We start from the raw sequence: 22,774 nt of genomic DNA, 5'->3' as shown, positions 1-22,774 counted from the left end.
CCTCTCTGGTTCTTGGTGTTTAGTTACTTGTTCATGCTTAGGAATGCCAGCTTGTAAAATAAAGCCTTTTTGCACCACGAGATACCCAGGCTGGCTGCTCCATCAGCAAGGGGTGCGTTCACCTGTCAGTGGAAGGCTGTGTGAGAGTGGGGGCACTGTGCAATAGCTGGGGAGGAGGGAAGGGTGACACCCCACAATTGCAAAGGCACTCCAAACACGGGCATCCTCTCCGAATAGCCTCCCCAGACTGCTCGGTCGGTGCGTGCTGTCCCCTGATGGCCCCATTCAGCCGCACCTTCATCTCGGGCCCTCCTGATCACTGCACCTGTTCTGGCACTCGGGCTCTCCTTTCCTGTATGGGGTGGTTCACTGGAATGGTTTGTGCGGAAGTGACTTCTGAGCTGGACTAGGTGCACCTTGCAAAGCAGGGTCCCCTTCCAGGAACCTTAGTGCAAGCTTCACGACCACCCTTGCCCTGGGCCATGAGCTCCCTAAGGATGGAGGTGGGCCTCCCTCCGTCTGGATTCCGGTGCAGCCTGGGCCTCCTTCTGCCTGCTTCCCACGCTGCTTCCAGCACAGTCTGGGCCTCCTTCCGCCCAGCTTCTGGTGCAACCTGGAGCTCTTCCCGCCTGACTTCCGGTGCAGCGTGGAGGAATATCAAGGTAAATGGCGCATTGAACGGAATTCTCTGTAATGGAAGCTTAAATAACCAGCCACACGAAGATGTCCTGCATGCATCCTTGGGGCAACCCTCGTGGAGGTGAAAGTGGAAATCCCGGAGCTTGATTTCCATCCGTCTTTCTGCGAGGCCCGCTGGGGCATGGGCTGTATACTCTTACCGGTTGGGTAAAAACAAAACAGAAGAAGATTGCTTCAAGACACTTGATAATTATATAAAATTCACATTTCAGTGCCCTTAGATGCACTCGTTCTGGAACCCACCATACCCATTCTGTCCCATGTTTTCTGAAGTGGCTTTAGCGGAGGGAGGGGTCGTGAGGGGTCTTCAGCTGCTCGGTCTTGCCAACTGTGCCGCCTGGGCCACGACTTGACAGAGCCATAAAAACTGTGCGGACCTTGGTTTCTTTCTTATTTACGTGGATCTAGAGGTACCAACGAAATAGTCTCAATTTTGCTTCTTGATCTGCAAAGGGTGAAATACTCTGTATCTGTCTCTTTACAGAAAAAGTTTTCCAATGAGTGTCAGTGGAGTGTGTTTTTAAGTTCGCACATCCTGTGCTGACATTGCAGTGTTGGTTAAGAGAAAAGGAGGGAAAATGAGAACTTTATGGCTTTTCCTTAAGGGAAAATGGCCCAAGTGAGTTTTGAAACTTTGTCTTTCCCTTCCTATCTTATGCCCAACCTAACCCCAAACAGAATAATAAAACCAACAATTGCCAGATATAGTCAAGAAGAGACTTGTATGTAAACAGACAATCGAATGCACCCCAGCTTCTGATGCATGCTTGACTTATGTGCTTTAAAAAAAAAAGTGTTTTTTGGTTTCTTTCTTTCCATCCACGCTGCTCTCTGATAACTATAGAGTGCCAGGTAAATCTTCATTTTTGGTACTCCATGGAAGCCTGAGGCAAGATGAGTCTTAGGTGTACATACGGCTTGAAGGGAAGAGCTGCACAGTAGATGAATCATGGCTGTCAAATCCAATTAGGCACATCTACAGTGACAAGGCATGCCGCCGGTGCAGCTTCTCCCCAGGCCCAGATACTCAATGCAGGGTGGAGGCAGTTAATACAAGAAGCAAGGGAAGCAAAGAAGCAGAACCTTTGTGGTTCAGCCACCTCCACTTAGGTCATGTTAACAGTAGGTTCAGGATGGGGAAGCTGCTGTGCTATTTCCTATGGATGTTATGCTTTGGTGCCTCAGAATTACCAGGGAACCAGAAAATGGGACCATCAGAAAGCTCAGAACAGATATGTCATTCATTGCAGGAGAAACAATATTCTGGCTTTGAGATAGGTTTGTGAATGTCAACTTTTACATGAAACTGTGCTGCTTAATTACATTGCTAGGTGAAACACATTTTCCATCATCATGTCATTTTAATTGGCAAAGTAGAAATAAAAGATCTTTCTCTGAGGTTAATGAGTAAACATGACCTCCATTTTATTGGTGCTTATAATTATCGGGTTGCAATCACAGCCCTGGATGATGCAAGCTAAGGAGACAAAGATCTCATCAGCAGAGGCTGAGGTCTGGCAGTAGGCACTGACTCTTGGGTGGTGGGGGGCTGCAGAAAGCAGGCCACCCTCCTCGGCTCCTACTCTGGCCACAGCATCAGGGCAAGGATGTGTGTCTCAGTACCAGTTCAGCCAACATGATGAGATGATCTGCCTTGTACTCGGGAAGCTCATGTTTCTGATCCACATGACAAATATGTCAGCCTTGATCTGTTTGCAATGAGTGCCCTGAATGATGTGTTGAGAAGGATTCTGAGGTCTGAAGTCCTTGTACAGGGGAAGAGAGTGCATTGGCGGTTTATGTCAGGTGAGGGAGAGAAGGAGAGCAGCAGACTACATGTCACATGCACCATTTCAGAGAACAGCTCTCTTGGGTTCAGGTAACGCTGGAATCTTGGCAGCACACACAGGCCAGATGACCCCAAAGCCACAAATGTCAGGTCCAATCAAGTCTCCAGACATGTTTGATTTGCATAGAATTTTTTTCTTTCCTTTTTACCCCCTCAATCCCTTTTCTTGTTCCTTCTTATTCTTCCTGAAATCAACAGATATTCTTGTAAATTTTTGGTTCATAGTTTCTTTTATATTTTTACATATGCATAATTTACAATTTACATGTGCTAATATGCACAGATCTGAGCTACATGGTTTGATTACTTTTGACAAGTGTAAATACTCATGTAACCAACACCTCTCTCAAGATATGGAAGTTTCCTCACCCCGGAGAGATTCCTTGTATTCCTTCCCAGTCCCCTTGCTGCCCCCAGACCAAAGTAACCACTGTTCTCATTTCTGTACCCATAGTTTAATTCTCACCATAGTTTAGTTTTGCCTGTTCTTTAACATCATGTAGATGGGAAAACAAATGATGTACTATTTGATCTGACTTCTTTAGCTCAGCATGTTTTTGAGAAGCATGTGTCAATGCCTGAGTTAGGGTTTCATGCTTTCCAGTTGCTCTGCTGTAATCTGTGGAAGGAGCGTACCACGATTCGTTCATCCGCCCATCTGCAGAGGGGCGTTGGGGTTGCCACTGGGCTGTGCTGTTAGGAGGAAAGCTGCTATGAGTATTCATATGCACATTTTTGTTTAGCTGTATGTCTTCATTTCTCTGGGAGTGGAACTGCTGGGTCATGGGGTAAATCTATATTTAGCTTTTTAAGAAACTGCCAGATGAATTTTCCAAAGTGGTTACCCAGTTTATACTCCTGCCAGCAAGGTGTGAGCATTCTGATTGCTTTCCATTCCCACCAAAACATGCCATTGTTAGTCATTTTATTTTGGCCTTACTACTTATGGGTAGTGGTGTACTTATGGTTAGTGGTAGTGGGTAATTAAATTAAAAGAGTTAAGTTTATTTAACTTTTGCCACAAGTCTAAGAAATGGCTCCACACTTCCTATCATGGCAGCTGAGATGCAGAGGTTACATTCCTCCATTGAGGGGTGAGCAGGGGTTTGACTGATAGCATGGAGGGAGCTAGAGGATGGTTCCTATTTAATGTACAAGCAGTTCTGTTGCCACCATCATTTGTGTGTTAAGAGGAAGAACCAAGCAGTCTGTGGGGTGCAGAGCCGGCACCGCATGAGGCCCACTCCGTTCCGCATCCTGTGACGATGCCAGGAAAATCTCTAGAACAGGACGCCGGCCCTCCCAAGGGCAGTCCAGCCTGGTAATGAGGAGGGTGAGAAAATTGCCCATTACTACACAGTGCAGCAACTGCACCCAAAGGGAGGTCACCCCACTTCACCAGTGGAGACAGAGGCCTGCCTGGTCAAGGGCAGCACAAGGTCAAAACAGTTTTTAAGGACCAGACAGGGAGCCTTAAAGTAAGAGAGGAGTGTCAAGTATAAAGGAAACGGGGAGCAGTGGGACTGAGGGGGGCATTCTGTGGATTCCACCAGTCTCCCCATTTCCCAGCTGCAGGGACCCGAACCCAGAGGATGTTAGTATTCTTCCCAGGTCACATGGATAGATAGGATCTGAATTCGGAGTGTAGACCAGAATCCTTGTTTAGGATTAATGCCCACGCAAGAGTGGGAGTTGCCAAATCTTCTTGTTTCCTGGGAACTCAGAAGTGCAGGTTTTTAAAAATATAGTCTTTCACTATTATTATTTATCATCAGTGGCTACCACTGTACCCTAATTCCAACCAGTGGGGAGGAGAAGTGGGGAGAGTTAGGGCCCACCCCTTACTTCAAAGCAGTGACGTGCTGGGGGATGCTTAAGGACTGGCTCTCAGGGGGTAAAAGCTGACCACTCTCTTGCTAATTTTCATGGTGTAAATACCTGCTCCATGGCCAGTTTCAGGCCACCAACTTCACATTATGGGGTGTGGACTTGGGAGGAGATGGTGCAGGGTAAGCAAGTCTGAGCAGCCCCACATGCTGCTGTGCTAAGAGCTCCACTGGAAATTCCACTTACCGCATCTGCTCATGTCTCACTGGCCAGAAGGTGGACCCATGGCCCCACCTCACTGCAGGGGGCTGGGAAATGCAGTCTTTGGTCCACATTCATTCTAACAACCATGTGCCCAAATAAAAATTAGGAGTATAATTAGGAGTATAATGAGTATAGAAGAAATGGAAGATGATTCTGTGAGATGTCTGTGGTGCAGAGGTTTAAAGCAAGGGCGTGCCATGATTAAAATGGAATTTCTGGCAGGTAAGCCCCAGCAGCAGTGTGGAGGAGGGGTGGAGGGGAGGCTGTTTAGGAGGCTGACATTCCTGAAGAGGCATTGTCACTGCCTGAGCTAGGTCACTGCAGCTGGGCTAGAGAGGAGGGCCTGGGTTTGAGAGATTTAGAAAGTGGACCTTCTGAGTGGAGATCATAGGAAGGTAAGGTTAAAGAGTGGAGGGGAAGAGACTCTTAAATTTCTGACCTAGGTGATGGTGGTATCATGAATTGAAATAAGAAAACTGGATGAAAGACCAGGTTTTAAGGGAAAGGTGAAGAATTCTGTTCTAAGCTTTGAATTTGAGAGACCATGGCACACTTAAGTGTCAAATGGCAGATGTTAAAAATGGAGTCTGGAGTGGAGATTCAGTAAGCATCAGGATCCATATTAATTGTCAACAAATTGGTAGGTCACTGAATCAGGATTTCCCAGTGAATTCTGATCACAGAGAATTGCTTGGGGGTCTAAAAATAGTCAGGAGTCTCTCAGTTTTAAGTGATGGAAGCACAAATTCAGTTGGCTGAAAGAAAAAATAAAAGGGCATCAGTGGCTCATGTAGCTAAGAAGTTCAAAGGTGGATCACACTTCAGACATGGCTAGATCCAGCACCAAACACCATGTCAGTGGGATGCTAGCGATCTTTATGTTCATCTTTTCCCCCACCGTCCTCTCTGGAGGTTTCTTTCTCAGGCACCCCCTCCAAATAAGGGAGAAAGGTGGTGCTAGGAAACCCAGATCAGTATCTTTGCAGCTTGGCTAGTCCAGTTGTTGGAACCAAAGTCCTGGGTCCACATTGGCTCACATGGCTGTCCCTGAATGAATTTATGCATTGCAGCTTCTTGGCCTGGCTTGAGTCATGTGCCTACTTCCAGGGCACAGGAGGAGATGGCTGCCCAAAACAGCATACTCATCATCACCAGCACAGGAGAGAACAAGTGGTGAGCCAGCCAAAGCAGCAGGAACTGCCAACTCAACTGAATTTCCAGGGGAGGAACTGCTGTTTTTAACCTGCCCCTTCCTTGATCAGGGCAGCTACCCTGACCCCATTCTGGGTGTATTCTGTCATCAGGAAGTCTGGGTTCTTGCAACTGGAGCTTTTTGCTGCCTAGCAACTCTCTGGGAGGCACATTTGATGGAGACTTTACCAGAAAAAATGAGCAGCAGGCCAGGGATGGTTGCAGGTATCTGAAGGCTCTAGCCTGTGGTGATTACTTAATTTGAAACTGACTACCTAAGGAGAGCAAGCCTGGTCATCAAAAGTCTGGGACTGCTTTGTACTATATATTTTTAAAGAGAGTTAATGAAGGCATATTTGAAAAAAAAATTAAGAATAACACAGGTCTACCAGTGACCCAGTACCTTGCAAGTGACCCAAATTAAAAAATCCATTTATCTTCTCTGTGTGTAACTTTCCCTTCAGAAGGTTTCCTCATAGCAGCTGTTGAGTAGGAGGAGGGAAAAGAGCCAGTTGGCATTTTAAAATCTTTTCCTGCCTGTTCTGATTCTCATCAGTCAGGTGACACAAGTAAGTAGACGAGGAAAATAGGGTTGTGCTCTAGGGGGAGTGATAATTACCTAAGAGGAAAAGTGGGAACCAGGGACGATTGAGAAGCTAACAGGTGCCCTCTTGAAGGATGTCTTAAAGCACTTTGAATTATTTTAGAACTATATAGGTCACTGTTTAGATCATATATGTCCAGATTAACACCTGGGAATAAAATTTGAGCTGAGACTGCGAATTTGAGACCCCTGAAAAGTGGAGCCAAGTCTTCGTTGAAATTCATTTCAGGGATGCTTGCTCTCAGTGCAGGACTGCCGGGCACAGTAGTTCAGGAGGCTCACTGCTCCTCTGTGGGGTTGATGGGACAGAAATCTGGGAGCCCCTGGAGATGTTGTCTGTCCCAGGAAGATCCTTTTTTTTGTAACCTACTGAAAGATGCTGTGTTCTGATGGCTCGTCACTCCCCACAAGAGCCCCCAGAAGAAGTTTCCTCCTTTACTCTGCTGAATTTCCTGAGCCTCATCTTTCTAAACATCTTCCTTCGATTTAGTGTAGTTCCTGGCTCAGGACCCACACATAAAAATGCTGCTCAGGCAGGTCGTTCACCTGCTGTTTGAATGACACCGCATTCGGCACTAAGGTAGTTTTTGCAGCCTCTTAAATGCTCCATCAAAGGGCAAATGCAATCCACTCTCAAGTGGTTAGTGCCTGTGCTGTGTGTTCAGCAAGTGGCAGGAGGCTTCTTCATTCTGCAGTCTTCCCTCCCGGATGCTCTGGGAAAAGAGCTACTCCTTTGTAAATATGTTTATAAAAGTAAAACTCAGCACAGTGGTTTATTCAGAAGCAAAGTACCCATGATAATTAGGTAAGGCTTGTTTATTACCTAACAGGGTGTTATTGAGCACCTACTCTGTGCTCAGTGTCCTTTTGGCCTGCCTGTGAGTAAGACAATCCAAGGGTCCTTTCTGTCTGGAGCTCCCATCCCATGGGTAGTGGGCAAGGAATAAGCCAAAAAGTACATCAGATTATTTCAGATACCAGTAGCTGTATTGAAGGGCATTAAATATGTGCTATTATGGAAAGTGTTGGTTTGGTCGTTTTCAGTTGAGTTATTCTTCCTGTCAGATTATATTTGAGCAGAATCTGAATGATGAGGGGTGTGGGGAATCCACCATGGGAAAATCTGAAGGAATTGTGTCCCAGGTAGTGGGGACAGTCAATGCAAAGGCCCTGAGGTAGGGCAAGCCTGGCATATTGAAGGGACAGAGAGATGACAGGACTGGAGTATAGAAACCACGGAGAGGCAGGCAGTTGCACAATAAGGATTCTGTGTGTTGTCCTTTTATGGGTGATGTGTGTTTATAAGCTCTCTCCAAGCCCCTGTCTTGTAAATCTGGCCTTGCCCTTGATATGTCCTTGTGGGTCTCTCCTTTCCCCTCAAACCACATAAGTCCTGCAGGACTTTCACTCATTGCCCAGACACCCCTGCTGCCATTGCTCTCCCACAAAAAGGAAGCCAGTAGGAATGGGAGACAAACATGCCTTCTCCACCTGAGTAAGCAAGCCTCCCTGGTCACTCTTAGAGGCTTCCTCAAGGCAGCAGGAGTGATTTTTATAGAACATAAATCATAAAATGTTGAGTCCTTTGTGTAACGCTCCACAGAGGCTTCCCATTGCCAATGAGTGATGGTTTTCTGGGCACCATTCCCTACCTTGGGAATGAGATATGACCTCTTTTGATGGGTCCCAGGCATCAGGTCCTCTCCTGTCCCCCTTGTTCCTGCAGCCCCCTCACTGCCCAACACATAGGAGGCTGCATGGCTCCCATGGAGAGATGAAGCTTCTCAAGTGAAGGTGTCACTCACTGGGAGCCCCTGAGGACTCTCTCTTGCATTGTAAAATCCCAAAAGTGCAAAATTTAGGATCAATGACAATGCACAGAGGAAGACTGGAACAGGTGGAATTTAGAGCAGATGATGGTGGAGCATCAGCAGATCAGAGAAGGGCTGAAAGAACCCTGCAGAAACTTGACTCTAGGGCTATCTTTTCCCTGTTTAAACACACATTGTTTCCCCTGAATTGGGTGGATTTCTTTCTGTTTTTTTCCAGGATTGTGTGTAGTATGTTATATAAAAACTAAATATTTATGTTAAAAACTAAAAGTTGTGCTAAAGTTAAAACACTAAAGGCCCTTGCCATACATTGTAGCTCTCCCTGCAGAAAGAAAGCAAATGCTAACCCCCTTACCTGTTCTTGTTTTATATATTTTTTAGTTTTAATTTTATTTAGAAACTTACAGAAGTCCCTACATTTGTATTTGTGAACAAAAATGTCCACAGGTTCAGATGTGTCTAAGCCAAAGAAGAGAGAGGAAGATGGCTGCCTCAGATTATGTGTATCAGTTAGGAATGCTTTTGCTGCATGTGGTGCAATTCCCAATCCCAGTGGCTTAATCAAAGAGTGGTTTTCTTTTCTTATGGAGCAGTACATCTGCAAGTGGGTAGCCTGAGATGAACAGCTCAACCACAGCAAAGCTTTGGATTAGCTTCTGTGACCACCTTGTGGTTACAAAATGGCTGCTGCAGCTCCAGACACTAGGCCCATATCGAGGACACTGTGAGTGCAAGTGCTGTGTCACAACTGGCCTGGGTCCCTGGGCCTTCCTCATGTCCTTGTCCCTTATCTGTAGACTGGATCCAGGGGACAACAAGGCCTGCGGTGGACATGCTCCAACATGGAGGGAGCCTGAGGCTTTATGTCACATGGAAGGGGCACCTCCCTAGAGCAGGCAGGAAGAGTGCCCTGCATGTGAGTGAGTGGGCACAGAAGGCACCTTTCAGAGAGTCACAGATAAAGAAGCGGAGGGAGGGATGCCAGATGAGCTTTCCAGGGTGTTCTTCCTACGACTGCATTCCGTGAAACTTCAGCATAAGAATCCTTACCATCCTTATCCATTATAATGCAATGTTGGGGGCATTCATTTATCTTCTGTACAGACAACCCCCACTTGACCACACGCCTCTGGCTGCTTGTTGTCCTGGTCGTTCTCTGCGGATTTATTCATCCAGCACATCTTGATCGGCACCCTTGACAGGCCCAGCACTGGACCACGAGTTGAGGAAATCCCCATCACTGGGCCCAACTCTTGGCCCTCCTGTGGCTTGGAGTCTGTCCCTGTTTCAGTTTGCTAAATCTTCTGGAATACATTGTACCAGAAATACATCAGCTTTTACATGAGAGATTTATTAGGTTCGATTTATTTAGTTATTATTAGGGAGAATTATTTAGTTATAGTTCTGCAGCCATGAAAATGTCCAGATTGAGACATGAGCAGAAGGATACCTTCTCTGAGGAAAGGCTGCTTGCATTCAGGGCCCCAGTCAGCTGGGAAGGTACAGCGCATCTGCTGGCCCCTTGCTCCTGGGTCTCATTATTTTCAGCTCCTGGTTCCAGTGGTCTCCTCTGAGCTTCAGCCTGCCTCCATGCTTCGTCACACATCTGCCTCTGCCCTCTGTGTTGGCTCTGAGCTCTCTCTCATGAGCTGTTTTAAGGACTCCACTCAACTAAATAAGACCCACCTTGAATGGGTGGGGCATATCCCCGTGGAAAAAAATCTAATAAAAAGTCCCACTGTACCATAGTTTTGTCCCCACAGATTGGATCAGAATTAAGAGAATCTGACTTTTCTGGGGCCCATAACAGTTTCACACCAGCATGGGGGTGCTTTCTAGCTCACTTTGTAGTGGGGTGAGACTGCTGCTCACTGTCATGTGGGCCTTCAAAGGGCCTGCCTTTATGTAGACTGCACAACCCCACCCAAATGCATGCTGCGTCTTTTCAGCTGCTAGCTCTGCAACATGTGCTGCATTCATCAGGTGTTGGATGGACATCCCTGGAAAAAAGCACGTGGATGGGTAAGACGAGGGATCATCTCAGGAGCAGGGCCATGATGAGGGTGAGGTGAGTGAAGCATTCACCTTGGGGAGAAACTGAGTCTGCTTCCCAGGGACTGTACTGAGCTTTCTGTATTTAAATTGTTGATATTTTGTTCCTAGTGGACATTTTTGCTTTAATTTTGATTAAAAAGAATACTGCATTAAAATGTTATCTTGATGGCTGAGTGTTTGGTGAGCCGTTAAATCTCATGCACAGTGAAAGTGCTCATTTCACTACATTCCTGACTCTGCCCCTGAGGTCAGAACAAGGGTGTTGCTGGGGCCCCAAAGAAAGAGGCAGAGATTCCAATGGGTAGAAGTACATTGTGGGCAAAAGCCCATGGCATAGCGAGTGAAAACGGTGGTCTGGGTTTTGGTTTGGGCTGTAAACCTGTTTCTTTCACTTATAGATTTGTTTTTAAATTCATTTAGTGGCCAGAATTGAAACAGTTCATTTAAAAGCTCAGAATTCCTACTGCTTATGAACCTTCCCAGTGCTCGGCAGCTCTGGAGAACCTGCAGCCTAGGGGACCTGAGCCTCCCTCAGGTGGCTCTTCCCATGTCTGCATGGCCACACTCATTGGTGACCTGTCTTGGCCCTGCATTAGTTCAGCTGCAGGAACCTTGACCCTGGCTTCAGGTTGAGTGAGGAAAAGCTCTCACTGAAAAGCTCCCACTGTACCCAGGAGGGAGCAGGCCAGGCAGGCTGCAGAGCCAGGGAAGGCCTTTCACAGCCTTTGAGGCAGCACATGAAAGAATGAGCTCATATCATAGCACAGGGAAGAGTCTGGCCGTGCAGAGTAGGGGACTGCAGAGGCACCGGTCTAGGTCCTCAAATGGAAAGTGGTGACATTGAACTCTTCCACCTGCCCTGGGGAATCCTGACCCTACTGGGAGCTGCCTACATACAGATTTGCAAGCTTCAGGCTCAAAGCTTGCAAATTTACTGCTGATCTCATAAGAAAACCCTCCTTAGGAGTTCTTTATACCCACATCCTCACAGTCTCGGTGTGTTTGGGTGGTCTTTTCACTTAATTGCTTTGTTTGGGAAATGATGCTAGTGGTCTGGAAGAACTATTGGAAAGCAGCAGCTGCCAGGAGATTTTCTTCCCTGCACCAGCTGGAAATTCATATTCTTAATCAAAATGCCAAATTGACACATTTTGTGAAAAATGAATGTGATAGCATCTTTGATAATATGACTATGCTGATGTGGGTTGTTGCTTAAATGATTGAATCAAATTAGTTTATATTTTAATGAGGTGGCTAATCAGAGGCTGATTGTCATGGATGATTGTGAGCAAATTTTGCTAAAATTTTTGTTTTGTTTCCTTCTCATTTCATTTATTGTTTTTATTCCATTAGCTGGAACTAACCTGCTCCCAGTTGTCCCCGACATTTCTCAGCAGGAGCTGATTTCGGACCTTGGGCTCTGGCGTGCCATGGCTGAGGACAGCAAGGACCCCCGGTGCTGCTCTACTCTTGGATTGTTTGCCCAGATGGCTTTTAGGTGTGTGCATAAAGTGAGACATGTAGGAGAGGCTGGAGAAATAAATCGAGACTCGAGATCTAAAACTGCTCTGATTAGTCGAGTTACGGAAAATTCTCTAGTTTGCCATCTGTAAAATAGGCACATCCTTCCATCTCTCCATTTGTTCATTCAAAAAAAATCTTCAGTGTTAGGCCCTGGGGATAGTCTCTGCCCTCAGAAGGTTTATGATCCAGTGGAGGGGAAAGATAGCATGTAAAGACCAGACAAATACATGGATACAGGTTGCGATGCAGTGTGAAATGAACTGTGCAAAGCATTACTTGGGAGTTAATGGAAACACCTGGCTATCCAGGGAATCATGAGGGCAGGAGGTATCTGATGGTTCAGGGTTGGTTAAGGGCTGAAGGTCAAGGAGACCTTAACTGGCCCAGAGAAAGGGGTCCAGAGAGAAGGGTCAGCCCTGGGGCAGTGTGCTGGTTTGAAAGGATGTATGGACCCTAGAAAAGCCATGTTTTAATCAAAATCCCATTTCATAAAGGCAGAATAATCCCTATTCAATGCTATATATTTGAAACTGTAATCAGATCATCTCCCTGGAGATGCGATTTAATCAAGAGTGGTTGTTAAACTGGATTAGATGATGACATGTCTCCACCCAATTGGGTGGGTCTTGATAAGTTTCTGAAGTCCTATAAAAGAGGAAACATATTGGAGAATGAAGGAGATTCAGAGAGAGCAGAGCAGAATGACATAGCCATGAGAAACAGAGTCCACCAGCCAGCAACCTTTGGAGATGAAGAAGGAAAATGCCTCCCAGGGAGCTTCATGAAACAGGAAGCCAGGAGAGATAGCTCACAGATGATGCTCTGTTCACCATGTACCCTTCCACTTAAGATAGAAACCTAGAACTTCATCAGCCTTCTTGAGCCAAGGTATCTTTCCCTGGATGCCTTTGGTTGGACATGTCTATAGACTTGTTTTAATTGAGACATTTTCTTGGCCTTAGAACTGTCAACTTGCAACTTATTAAATTCCCCTTTTAAAAAGCCATCCCATTCCTGGTATATTGCATTCTGGCAGCTAGCAAACTAGGACAGGAAACATGGACAATGGCAAGGTAGAGGGAGTGCCTGAAGCCAGGTGAGAGGACAGGGCTGGGAAGGAGCTAGGGACCTGGTGAGCACAGGTTTCTCGGAATAGCTATTTTGGGCCTTTTACTAGGAGCATAGGGAAGCCATTGAGTAGGGGAAGACTTGGATTTATATTTTAAATTAAGATTACTGGGTGGGCCACGGTGGCTCAGCAGGCACAGTTCTTGCCTGCCATGCCAGAGACTTGGGTTCAATTCCCTGTGCCTGCCCATGTAATAAAAAAAAAAGAGAGAGATTTCTTTGCTACTCAGGAGCATAAATCGAGGGCTGAGCAAAGTCAGGATTTCTCCAACTATATTACAGGTATCACTTCTTTTCAGTGACACATAATATTTTTTAAATTTACTGATGCTGTTACTTAGCCAGACCAGGTAAAATCAGTGAATAATTTGCTGCATCATATATTATTTTTGTGAAGAATCAGTCATCAGTCCAGCTTTTATTAAAGGGGAGGGGTGGTGTTGGAGTTTTCTATAAAGAAAGAGCAAGGAAGAAAATTCCAAAGTTAAAGGTGTCCTTAGGCAGATCTGACTTGAGATAACTTCAGCACACAGTACAATTCCTTGTCTGGATGAAGGGAACCAGCTTTTGTTAATAAAACTATTGGGTATAAACCATTGTGACTTTATTTCCTGCATCTAACAGCAGTTTATCTTGTGAGCAGAAACTGATGTTCCAGAAGAAGAAAACCTATGTTTCCCATTTGACCACACTGTAAATGTTGCTGGAGACTGGTTAAATTGAAATCCTCCTGAGACTGAAGGCTGGGCTGGAACTACATGTGTGGCAGGATTTGCACCAAATGTGAACATGCCTGATGGATTATTGTTTGTTAAGTTGAAATTTGTTGTTCTGCTGTTAAGTTGGAAAACCAAGCTGGAATTAGAAGTATTTCCAGAGCCAAATGCAGACCAACTAGGCTGTTATGCAAACACAGGAGGTTGGTTACTGCTTGACACTGTATCAAAAGTAGGTTGGGGTTCAACCTGAGAACCAGTTGAAAAATAATATTAGTGAAGATGATACAGTTCTAAAGCCTGGGGAATAAGGCTGGTTGGCACTTTGACTTTATCCAAATGTTGGAGTCATTTTAACACCCAATGCTGGACTGTCAGATAGTGTTGAAGGTCCAGTACCAAATACAAAGGATCCTGAAGAGCTAGATGTGGTTGTAGCTCCAAAGTTGAAACCAGAGATTGAAGTATAATTACTACTGGCTCCCAGATCAAAGACAAGTGGGGTGACAGCTCTGCCAATGCTAGATGTGGTTGCTGGTTAGCTATCTTGAGAAAATAGTGAAGACTAACATGTGCTGGATTCAGCAGAGTTCCCAAAAGCAGAGATGCTCACAGGATGGCTGACCTGTCCAAACACAAAGGTGGCCACAGGAGGATTGGACAAAGAGATGGTTCTACCAAAATGTCACAACCAGCTGAAGTGGCTGGTGTACATGAACTAGAGGAACTGTCGTTTAAGAAATTAAAAACTGGCTTTGCTTTCCTTTGATCAGCCATAGTATTGGTTTGAACTCCATAAGCAAAAGCAGCCTTTGTTGACTATTCTGATTCTGTCTTAGATGGTTTCGTAATGTTGAAATTAAATGTTAACTTTGAAGATTTCCCGTCTTTGATTTACTCTAAATTTCCAAAGGAAAACATTGCTTGGCATTTTAATTCCTATGGTTCCAAAGCTGAAGCTGCTCTTGTTCTCAGATGTCACTGCGGTAACAACAGCAGCAGGATCAGGGTTAACAACGTCCATGCCAAAGCTGGTCTCACAATCCCAGGTCCTACTGCTGGCTTCAATTTGTGTCCAAGGCCTGTCCCTGATGCAGAGACAGTTGGTTTGCCATTTATATTTGGTGTGTCAATTCCAGTCTGTTTAGCAGCACTTCTTGGTGGCAACTTTGCAGCTTGAAAAGGCATGCACTTCTCATCTCTAACATTGTTCTGGAGTAGACATGTATCACACTGCCATGAGATTGAGCTTTTAAACTTCCCCCAAGTCCAATTACACTAAAAGTAAAGCTACTTATTGCTGATTTTGTATAAACTACCTGGCTTGTCATAGTAGGCTAAGCAGCAAAAGAATCTTCCTTTACTGATATGAAATCAGGTGTTTTCAGAACATCTAGGACACTTCCTTATTTCAGAGATATTGCATGTCAAAAAGTGCCCTCAGTATCTTCATCTGGTTTCTTCTTACAGCTTGGACTATTCACAGCAATGATATCTTGAGCTGAAGTACTTACCATTGGGTCTGAAGAACAACTGGTGTAAGAAAGTTCTGGTTTTTTCAATAGGCACATTAAATGGAAATCCAGCAGATGATGGAGTTAGTATCTATGTCTCAGTAAATTTTATAATTGGAGATGAAAATGTAAACACAGAACTGTCACTGCTGCTTGGAGAAGTCATTTATACCTTATTGATTAATGATTGTGAATTCCTGATAGGTGATGAGGAGGAAGGTGTGATCACAGAGGAACTAAAACTGCAGGCAGTCAGTGAAGAACTGGTGATTGGTGGAGAGATTTTTGGTAATACCTGTACTTCCATGTCCTGCTCCACTGACAATTTAGATTCATTGAAGTGCATTCTCTCTCCTCTTATTTCGCAGCCTCCATTCCCTATTCCAGAAGATAATCCATTGCCTGAAGGCAGACTGAAATCTGGATCTGGAAAACCACTTTCTTGTTCTCTATTTTGTTCTGGTGTCTCACTTTTTTCACATTGTGTGTCATACTTATTAACTTTTCTTTGATTAGTCTTTCTCAATTCATGAGATAGGGTCAGGGATGGTTTCAAATACACAGTGAGATTTGTTGCTATGGAAACTGGCTTTGGGATCAAGTGTCTCTGAACAGGGGGATACTGAGAGCTCACCTTAACCCTTTTTGCATGAAAATCTGTGGAATCTATACCACTTCTATCAAGAGAATTCACAGGAGAAGAAACAACTAAAGGAATGTTTTTTTGCATCCTGTAGAGGGCTAGACATCTTCTCTAAGGATTGTAATATTCGCCAAGCTGTAAAACTAGTCACACCAGGAGATTGTGCATTGAGTTGCTTAGTTTTCATCTCTCTTCTAACTGGTGCCTGGTAAGGTGTACCTCGTAGTTTAGACCATCCTGCAGCAGCTGCTACCCCACCATATGTTGTTTTTCCAGGGTAAAAAAGAGAATCTCCAAGCTGATACTTTTAAGGCTTGAAGAATTCCCAAGTGAAGAGGAAAGTGTTCTAAAGACAGCTAAGTTGAATGCTGGTTTCTTTGAGCTGGTGGCAGTGTGCTGTGAGAGTGCATGAGAGGGCTCAGCCTCTGTGGACCACAGACGTGGTACTGAAATAGTCTTTGGAGCAGCTATATCTTTATCAGAAGCTCTTGAAAGAAAACCGCTGTTAGTTGAGCTGCTATCATCATGCTGAGGGTAGAATCTTTAAATTCCTTTACAAGGGAAAATCTAGAACTGCCAATTGGCAATGTAGATGATGTGGAAGACTGGTGCTATAAGGCAGGGGATTCCAACATGGAGAAGTTTGGATGGTGCTGATGAATAGGACTTATTGCAAAATTTGATGCAGCTCTAGTTGTTGAGGGTTCTTCTGTATTATCAACATTTGGTGCAGGAGTGATCCTCCCATCACTAGTATTGGAGCTCTCCTCAGTGGCCTGTGTGAGATGCTCATCTTCTCTATTTTCCTGCCCATGTGGTACCTCCCCTGTGTCTGCTGAGCACCTGTGTACATCTTCATTCCTATTGAAGTATCTCTGCAGCCATCCTGGCATAATATTCCTAATCCATTTGGTAAGTCTGCTAAGGATACCCCAATGCTGCTGTCGCCCCTGCATGTAAGGATTAACTGGCCCCTGGTGGCCATGCCGGGTCCGGATCTTGCCACCGCCCCCTCCTAGTCCCCTGGCTCCGGAGGCCATGGTGAGGCTCTGCGGCTCCTTGTCGGGGCCTGGAACAGAGCGGGTAATGGGGCAAGTAAGGGGGTAGAAGAGGCGGAGGCGGGACCTTGGGACAGTACCTGCGGAGATCTGGCCCAGATGTCTACCGGATGGGGGCACAGGCACCCCCGGGATGGCGAGGTTGAGAGAACAGTAGAGCAACAGTGAGTACTGGCAGAGAGGGGGCTTGGCAACAAAGAGACCAAGAAACTTGCTTAGGTCCGGTAGCACCCCCCTGCGGAACCCCGCGTCTGTGACGTCATGGTCTCTATGGAGATGCCCCGCAGAGAAAGCCCCGGGTGCCACGCACCCTGCAGAGGTCCAGCTGGACCCACAGCCGGTGGGGATTCTTTCCCGTTGCCCGGGCGATCGCTGCTGCACCTGAGGCCCCCAGTGCCGCCTGCCTTCCCCTTGAGCACAGTGCCCGCCCCGCTGCGGTGGACAGCGCAACTGTGCCTATTCTGTTGTTTTTAATTAAGGTATGTCCACGTTTTTTATAACATAATTCTCTTGAGCACTTAATATACTACAGCATATTGTGAACATAGCTTTTATATGCACTGGGAAACCAAAAACAACGTGGAACTCAGTTTATTGCAAAGCTTGCTGAATTGCAGTAGTCTGGAACTAAAGCCTCAATATCTGGGACCTGCCTGGATAAAGATTAGGGGCTGCCTAGCGGTTTGGGGGGAGGGAGGGAGGGATGAGTAAATGAAGGCTAAGAGATTTTCAGGAACTGTGATATTTTTCTCTCAGCCACTCTTCCCCAAATTTAGCTAATTTATTAGGTTTCTTTGTGTCCTACACTGATGATTTTGGTACTATGGTAGTGCAATGGAAATATAAGGTGTGATGCTTTCTTCACACTATCTGGAAGCAAAAGTTCACTGTTAGCGGCGGCGTCAGTGGCAGTGGCAGGAGGGAAAAGGCAGAGTACTTGTCTTTCATCTTCGGCACTGAGACTGACAAAGTGAATTATTTATTTTATTTCAAAATTGGAGCATGGCCTCTGAAGACAGATGCTCTCCATGCACTTCGGTCGACATTTAGCCAGACCGCTGCCCTCTTGAACATTCACGGTAACCCTCAAAGCTCTTCCCAGTCTGCTGATGGTTTGTACAGCACTGAGGGACGTGGAGATGCAGGAACTACAGTGAATTTTTTAAGGAGATTTTTACATAAATGGAAAATTATGGCAAAGTGGAGGAGATGAGCATGTGTGATAATCCTGTTGCTTTGCCCTTTGAGCTTGAACCCCACTAGCTTTCAGGGCAGACACTTTATGAGCCCACCCTTTGCATGTGTTCCTTTTCTTCAGAATTGCCTTTGTGGAGACTGTTTTTTCATAAGGCTGACACACCTTCCCCAGGCCTTGGCCGTGGTGCTGCCAGGCAGTCCTCGGATATTCATTTACTGTGCTGATCCCACACTGAGATGCTCCTGCTGCTGCTGCTATTACTGCTGGTGGAGCTGGGAGCTGCCATGGGTGGACTGGGACCAGAGATGGCTGCTCCAGATGGGGCGACCTATAGTGCTGAGGCTGCCCCTGGGTGGCAGCTGCAGCTGGGGTAGAACATCCAGGCAGGCACGCGATGTGGGGGCAGGGCAGCCCCGCCTGGAGGGAGGAGCATGGGGAGGGGCTGGCTGCCTGCAGAGCTGCAGCTAGGGGCTGAGGGCCGACTTCCCAGTCCTCGACCTCCGGACTCACCTACAAGTGCGCTGCGGCGTGGGGCGCCCAGGCCAGACAGTGGTTGCTGCCCTGTGGGCCATGGACCTAGGGCCAGCGGCTCTCCAGGGGCAGCGGTGCTGTTTTCATCACTGTTGCTTTGTGATAAGTTTTAAGATGGAGAATTGTGATTCATCCAACATCATTTTCCTTTTTCAAGATGACTTTAGTTACTTAGGGTCCCTTGCTGCTGCATATAAATTTGGCGGCTGGTTTTTCCATTCCTGCACAGAAGGCAGTAGGAACTCTGATGGAGGTTGCAGTGAATCTACACATTGTTTTAGTAGTATTGCCATTCTAATGATATTTAATCTTCCAATGCATGAGCATGGAATGTCCTTCCATTTATTTAGGATTTCAAAAGTTCTTTTAGCAACTTTTGTAGTTTTCTATGTAGGAGTCCATTACAACCTTGCTTATATTTATTGCTAGACCTTTGGATTCCCTTAGTTGCTATTGTGAGTGGTTCTTTTTCTGGATTTTTTCTTCAAATTGTACACTGTATATAGATATACTACCAATTTGGGGATGTTGTGTTTGTACCCTGCCAGTATGCTGAATTCATTTATTTTCCCTTGTAGCTTTGTTATGGATTCTGCATGTATATGGGATCATATCATCAATATATAGGAAGTATAAAGTTTTATTTCTTCCTTTCCAATTTGGATGCATTTATTTATTTTTCTTGATTAATTGCTCTGGCAAGATCTTCTAGCATAATGTTGAATAACATTGGTGACAGTGGGTATTCTTGTCTTGTTCCTGATCTTAGTAGGAAGGCTTTCAATCTTGCAACATTACTTAGGATATAGGGTTTTCATACACACCCCTTATCATGCTGAGGAAGTTTCCATCTACTCCTAGTGTGCTAAGTGGTGTTATTAAGAAAGGGTTCTGTATTCTGTCAAATGACTGTTCTGCATCAATTGAGGAGATCAAGCAGTTTGTGTCCTTCACTGTTAATGTGGTATATTATATTAATTGATTTTCCTTTGTTCAACCAACCTTGCATACCAGGTACAAATCTCACTTCTTGATGACTAATTCGGTCTCTTTACTGGGAATTGCTTTCTTTAGGTCTTTTACTTGTTCTTGAGTCATGTAGGTAGATCTATAATCATTCATATTATTTTCTTATAATCATTTTTATTTCAGTGGAATTGGTAGCAATGCCCCGTTTTCCTTTCTGATTTTTTTGTTATTTTTATCCTCTTTTTTTCCTTTGTCAGAGTAGCTACAGTTTTGTCAACTTTACTGATCTTTTCAAGAACCATCTTTTGGTGTTTATTCTCTCTTTTGTTTCTTTGTATTCTGTTTCTTTTATCTCCACTGTAATCTTGTTATACCCTTCCTTATGCTTGTTTTGGGTTTACTTTGTTCTTCTTTTTTAGTAGTTCCAGTTTTGAAATTAAAGCTGTGATTTGAAGTCTTTTTTAATGTAAGCATTTAGAGCTATAAATTTCCCTCTCATCACTCTCTTTGCTGCACCTATATATTTGGTATGTTCTGCTTTCCTTTCTATTCACCTCAAGATAATTTCTAATTTTCCTTGTGAAATCCTTTTTAACCCATTGGTAGTTTAAGAGTATATTTTTAAATTTCCATGTTTGTGAACTTTCAATTCCTCCCTCAGTTATTGATTTCTATCTTCATTCGACTGTGGTCAGAGAATATGCATTGCATGATTTCCATATTTTTTAAATTTATTGAGACTTGTTTTGTGACCCAGCCTTTAATCTATCTTGAAGAATGATCCATTTACACTTGAGAAGAATGTGTGCTCTGTTTTTGTTCAGTGCAGTGTTTTATATAAATCTGTTAGGTCTAGCTAGTTTATGTATGATTTAAGTCTTATACTTCCTTATTATTTCCTCAGTTCTGCTCTTTTCTTTTTAACATGGTGATATCTTATTGTCCCCCTCAATTTTGAAAGAGAGTCTCATCATATATAAAATTTTTGGCTGGCATTTGTTTTCTTTCACCACTTTTTGTACTTCAATCCACTGTATAGTTTCTGATGAGAAATTGGCACACTATATATTTGGCTGGCATTTGTTTTCTTTCACCACTTTTTGTACTTCAATCCACTGCATAGTTTCTGATGAGAAATTGGCACACTATATATTTGGGACTCTCTTGTACATAACACATTGCTTTTCCTTTGGTGCTTTCAGATCTCTCCTTGTCCTATGCATTTGACATTGAATTCATATATAACTAGGTATATTTTGCTTTTTTATTCACCCTGTTTGTGAGTCTTTGAGCTGTTTTGATGTACATATTCATGTCTTTTGCTAAATTTGGCAATTTTTCTGTCATTTTTTCTATGATTCCTTCTGCCTCTTTCCCTCTTTCTTTTCTTTCTGCTTCTCCCATAATGCATTGATGTGCTTGATGTTGTCCCATAGCTGAAAGAATATATATATATATATATATATATATATATATTATATATATATATATATACAAAGAAACAGAAATTATATATATAAAGAAATTATATATATATATATTTCTTTCTGGTCCTCAGCCTGACTCATTTCAAGTGTCTTGACTTAAGTTCACTAATTCCTCTGCCAGCTACAATATGCTCTTAAAAGCTTCCTAGGCAATTTTCATTTCAGTTATTGTGATCTTCAACCCCACTAGTTCTGTTTGGCTCCTTTTTAAAATTTTTCTCTTTTTTACGTAGATACTCACATTGATTGTTCATTGTTTTCCTGATTTCTTTTACTTCTTTCTCTGTATTTTCCTTCATCTTCTTGAACATTTTTATGACCATTTATTAAAAGCCTCTGTTTAGTATGTCTACTGCTCATCTTCATTTGTGCTGTCTCCAATTTTATCTTTTTCCTTTGGATAAGCCATTCCTCATTTCTCTGTTTGTCTTGAGCTTTTTTTGACACATTGTATATTTTAAAGTTGTAATTCTAGAGTTTATTCCCTGAGATGTTTGTTTCTTGTTTTGTAACAAGAAAGTCAATGGTAAATCAGAGATTTTCGTGAGCTTCAACCCTTCTCTCTGGAAGGTCTGCCCAAGACACATGCAGTGTGCATGGTTTTTCTATCTTTTTGGTCCTAAGCTTTTCTTTACTAGTTGTTTGGTGTACCCAGTTTACAGGACTTGGCTTGTCCCTCTCTTTCACAACAGATGGGTCTCCCTTTCCCAGGTGTTTGAAGCCAGCAGTCCTTAGTCCTAGGTTCTCTGTCTCTACAAATTGTTATACTTTTCCCATTGTCTCTAGCTGCTTTTTCCTGGAGAAAAAATTCTGCAGGAAGTGTCACCCTAACCAAAGCAGGGCCAGGGACCCACAAAAAAGAGGAGCAGACTGGCTCCAAGCTTCCCTAAAGGGATGATCAGGAAGGGTGCCAAAATAATCTCCAATGGGTCCACAAAAGTGAGTTATCCTGGCCTGCCCAGCAAATAGAGCCCATTCAACTAATTTACCCCAAAGCCTGCTGCAGTTTTAATTCTCCATCACCTCAGCCCCTAACTTCAGATGTTCGAAATAATGGTTGGCAGCAATTTTTCCAGTGTGGAAGTGAAACACTGACTGCTACCACCTTTCTCCAGTGCAGGTTGAAATAGTAGCTTCCCTCAGAGCTGGGCCCCAAGAGAACTGTGTCTACCAACCAAAAGCTATATCCAGTGGTTTTTACATGAAAGATGAGGTTTCATTTAAGAAAAGAAAACATATGAAATATTATCACCAGTGATATGACAAAGACCACCAGTACCCATTTTCCCTTGATTTGGGTTCCCTTTTACTATTTATAAAGGTGGTTCACCCACAGGGGGAGTTACACTCTTGCAATAGGCCCAGTCATGTCCCTGATACCTCCTGGAGAAACTCTACAGTATCTTTCTGCAAGGCTGGCATCTGATGTGAATGCATTTCCTCCTGAATTAATGTACTGTAAAGAATACCAGACTGCTCTGGAAAACAGAAAACTTCTAGGGTGGTTTCATGCTTATGAAAGGAAAAACACTATTTCTGGTAATTATTTGGAAATTAAAGTGTAATGAATAATCTGAATAAAAACCTTTAGCACATTGTCACCTAAATATAACATACATTTCTGTTTAATACCTAAATCACATAAAACCTCTCCTCAATAATAAATGGAGACTTTACTTTCATGA

The 22,774-nt window shown here is 44.1% G+C and overlaps 1 long non-coding RNA gene and 2 pseudogenes across 1 annotated transcript in view; 1 reads left to right on the top strand and 2 right to left on the bottom strand.

Annotated features, from left to right (window-relative positions):
- Positions 1-13,503: 13,503 nt before the first annotated feature.
- On the bottom strand, positions 13,504-14,877 carry LOC143669591 (nuclear pore complex protein Nup153 pseudogene; annotated as a pseudogene).
- LOC143669552 (nuclear pore complex protein Nup153 pseudogene) lies at positions 14,523-17,137 on the bottom strand (annotated as a pseudogene).
- A 97-nt stretch (positions 17,138-17,234) lies between these two features.
- Positions 17,235-22,774, top strand: part of LOC143669553 (uncharacterized) — a 47,897-nt gene continuing 42,357 nt past the window's right edge. The window contains exon 1 of the long non-coding RNA XR_013168944.1: positions 17,235-17,383. This is a non-coding gene — a long non-coding RNA (uncharacterized LOC143669553). The remainder of the gene's footprint in view (positions 17,384-22,774) is intronic.

This window comes from Tamandua tetradactyla, chromosome 26 (assembly GCF_023851605.1).
Source record: "Tamandua tetradactyla isolate mTamTet1 chromosome 26, mTamTet1.pri, whole genome shotgun sequence".
NCBI classification, from domain to species: Eukaryota; Metazoa; Chordata; class Mammalia; order Pilosa; family Myrmecophagidae; genus Tamandua; species Tamandua tetradactyla.
This window is presented reverse-complemented; position numbering and strand designations above follow the sequence as displayed.